The sequence below is a fragment of the Crocuta crocuta genome, unplaced genomic scaffold (assembly GCF_008692635.1).
Source record: "Crocuta crocuta isolate KB4526 unplaced genomic scaffold, BGI_CrCroc_1.0 scaffold475, whole genome shotgun sequence".
NCBI lineage: Eukaryota > Metazoa > Chordata > Mammalia > Carnivora > Hyaenidae > Crocuta > Crocuta crocuta.
In genome coordinates this window covers 2,055,969-2,059,657 of record NW_027529518.1, presented here as the reverse complement: position 1 = coordinate 2,059,657, position 3,689 = coordinate 2,055,969, and the positions used below count along the sequence as shown (strand labels likewise).

The 3,689-nt window shown below is 44.7% G+C and overlaps 1 pseudogene; it reads left to right on the top strand.

The window, feature by feature from the left end:
• Positions 1-3,116: 3,116 nt before the first annotated feature.
• Positions 3,117-3,269, top strand: LOC144228922 (U2 spliceosomal RNA; annotated as a pseudogene).
• The last annotated feature ends 420 nt before the right edge of the window (positions 3,270-3,689 follow it).

Genomic DNA, 3,689 nt, shown 5'->3' with positions numbered 1-3,689 from the left:
AGTCCACGCTGAGGGCTGCACCTGGCTTGAAAAATAAAGTTTATAGTTTCATCCACTGAGGGCGTGCATAAATCCGGCCTCCTTTGTGGCCTCCCAACCCGATTTTAAGAGAGATTCTCTTAGTTAGGCTGGCTTGCTCTGTTTGGAAATCTACTTTTATGTCTGTTTTACATCAGTTGAATTAATAGACTAGCCAAAGAACCTAGAAGGTGGAAAGGATTTTTTTTTTCTTCCCAACAGTAGCTAAAGAGCATGTCGCCTACATTCTATATTGCACGCTACCCTGTTTGTTTCCTCTCCAACCCGTAATTGCTGGCTTATTGGTTTACTTTGGTTCTGGCATGCCCTGTGTCCCTGGAACCTGAGACCCGGGAGTGTGACACAATACCTGTCTTAGTCCCTGGGTTCCCGGTGTACAGAGCATGACACCGAATCAATGCTCAATAAATATTTCTTTTACACTCGATTGTTGAAGAGGTTCGACTTAAAACAACTATGATGATGGGGCGCCTGGGTGGCTTAGTTGGTTGAGCATCCGACTTTCGCTTAGGTCATGATCTCACAGTTTGTGGGTTCGGGCCCCGCATCGGGCTCTGTGCTGACTGCCAGCTCAGAGCCTGGAGCCTGTTTCAGCCTGTGACTCCCTCTCTCTCTGACCCTCCCCTGCTCACGCTGCCTCTCTCTCTCTCCTAGAAATAAATAAAAAATATATAAAAAAAATAAAACAACTATGATGTAGGGGCGCCTGCGTGGCTCAGTCGGTCAAGCATCCAACTTTGGCTCAGGTCATGATCTCGCCGTTCCTGAGTTCGAGCCCCGTGTCAGGCTGTGTGCTGACAGCTTGGAGCCTGGAGCCTGCTTCGGGTTCTGTGTCTCCCTCTCTCTCTCTCTACCCCTCCCCTGCTCATGCTCTGTCTCTCTACCTCTAAAAATAAATAAACATTAAAAAATTTAAAAAAGAAAACCAACTATGATGTAACATGTTGCTTGTCAAACTGGCACGGATTTCAAAAGATAGTGCAACCAAGAAAACCACAGGCCCATAATGGAGCCACTTGAATTAAGGCCCCAAATCAGTAAACCAAGAATTAATACGTAACCTGACGGCAGTTGCAACCATCCTAGGAATGTAACCTTTACCCAGTCATGGGAATTTCCTGGTCAGCACTGGGAAATTTACTGATAGACCCTTTCCGTTTCCTTTAGGAGGATGACCTTGCCTAAAACAATGGATTCTTTGCTAATAATTTCCTTTTTTTCCCGCTCCCTCTTTACTTTTAAAAACCTTTCCCTTTCTGTAGCCCTCTGGGTCTCCTTTCTGTTTGCTAGATGGGATGCTGTCCGATTCATAAGTAGTTTAATAAAGCCAATCAGATCGTAAAAATTACTGGGTTGAATTTTTTTTAACAACAGGAACAGCGTTGCAAAGGACAGGGCAAGGCAGCGTTCTTTCACACTTCTGAGAAGAGTATCTGTCACCCTCTTTGTGGAAAGCAACTGGGCAATGTGTGTCCCAAACCTAAAAGGATTGCATTGACTTTGAGCTAGCAATTCCTCTTATCGTCACTGATAACGTAAAATGAAGGGCTAATCAATGGTTTTGAGGGGGAGCAGACTTTGCTACCCCAAAACATGCCTCTTTGGCATATTTATTTTGGGCTGATTATTTTTGAGACGCTCCAGACATAGGAGAAGCTCTGAAAACCCAAAAGTTACCCCTTCATAAAAGACATTTACGTTAACTTATTTCTAAATATTGATTTATTTATTTTGAGACAGAAAGAGAGAGAGAGAGAGCGCGCACACAAGCAGGGGGATGGGGAGAGAGAGAGGAGAAAGAGAATCCCAAGTAGGCCCTGCGATGTCAGTGAAGAGACCCCTAAGGGGCCCCATCCCATGCACTGTGAGATGATAACCTGAGCCAAAATCAAGAGTCAGATGCTTAACCGCCTGAGCCACCCAGGCGCCACGAGAGACATTTACATTTATAAAAGAAATCTCCATTTTGGACTTTTTTTTTTAATTTTAGAAAGAGCACGTCTGTGAGAGGGAGAGGGGCAGAGAGAGAGAGAGAGAACCCCAAGCAGGCTCTATGCTCTATGTGGAGCCCAACGTGTGGCTAGATCCCACAACCCTGGGATCATGACCTGAGCTGAAATCAGGAGTAGGCTCAAACAACTGAGCCACCCAGACACTCCAGAAATCTCCATTTGTAAGTGTTTCTCCTTCGTTGTACTAGGAAGAGTGTGACTCTGAATCTCCAGAAACTCTTACCAAAGGAAAAGACAGCAGCTTAAATCTTCATAATAATCTTATCTTGTTTACCACGCTTTCCTGATAGCCTCCCATAACAGCACCTCCTACGCCCTACAGCATTTATCTTTAGCTGGAGATAGTATTTAAAGTGGTACCTTGGGCCATTTGGGGGAATTAGTCCCTTTTCCTGGTATCTCCTATGTACACAGGAGATACACATATCATTTAAATTGCTTGTTTTTTGTCTGTTAATCTATCTTTTTTTTAAAAGTTTATTTATTTTGAGAGAGAGAGCACTAGCAGGGGAGGAGCAGAGAGAGAGGGAGAGAATCCCAAGCAGGCTCTGCACTGTCAGCACAAAGCCCAGCTTGGGGCTCGAACTCACAGACCATGAGGTCACCGCCTGAACTGAAATCAAGAGTTGGATGCTTAACCGACTGAGCCACCCAGGTGCCCCTTATCTTTTATTATCAGGGAGGAATCCCCAACTAATCTAGAAAGTTAGAGGGAAAAATATTCCTCCCCTTCTAGATGTACACAAATTTAACCACAGTGATGTAGGATTTTTTTTTTGGTAATAATTAAATAGAAAATAATGCCATAGAAGGATATATAACACCTAGGAAAGATTTTTACAAGATTTTGTTACAAGTAGAAACCAGATAGTATGTAGAGAAATAGTACATTTAAAAAGCTTTATTTACATTTAGGTAAAGGGAAAAGAGAATGTAAACAAAATGCCGTACTGTTCTGAGTGGTTATGTGAGGTACGGGATATCTGGTGATTTTTATTTTCTACTCTTGGTTTATCTATATTTTCCAAATGTTGCATACTTTTGTCATAAGAAGGAGACAATTAGATCGCTTCTCGGCCTTTTGGCTAAGATCAAGTGTAGAAAGAGACAATTAGAATTTACTAAACTAAGGCAGTTTTGCCCCCTGGTGGCTCATTCAGTAATTGTCTGTCTTTAGTCTGAGTGAGGAATGTCACCCACTCAGACTGAAGAGCAGACAAAACTTCAGGCTTTAATCCCAAGACAGAAGTTTCAAGATCCACACGTCCTTTGGTAGGACAAGCGGTTGGGTCCTATAGGAGTGGTTTTGTGGACGTCTAATTGTTACCTTTGACTATCGGACAGCGTGCTCCCAGCTGCCAGGAGACAGAAGGAAACGCCGATGGCAGGAAGAGAAAAGAGGTTCCTGAGTCAGCTGGGCACTTGCAGCAGGGCGTCTGCGATCCCGGGGTAGAGAGGGCAGGTGACTGGAATTGGGGCTGATGCCTCAGGGCTGGAGAAGAGGGGACCCACTGGACTGAGAGCCGGGGCAGGACGGATCTGGTGACTGTCAGCGAAGCAGCGGAGAGAGCGTGGGCCTGGAGAGCACTCGGGAGGAGTGGGGGCCTGTGGTGGAATCAGCAACAGGAAAACAGGAGC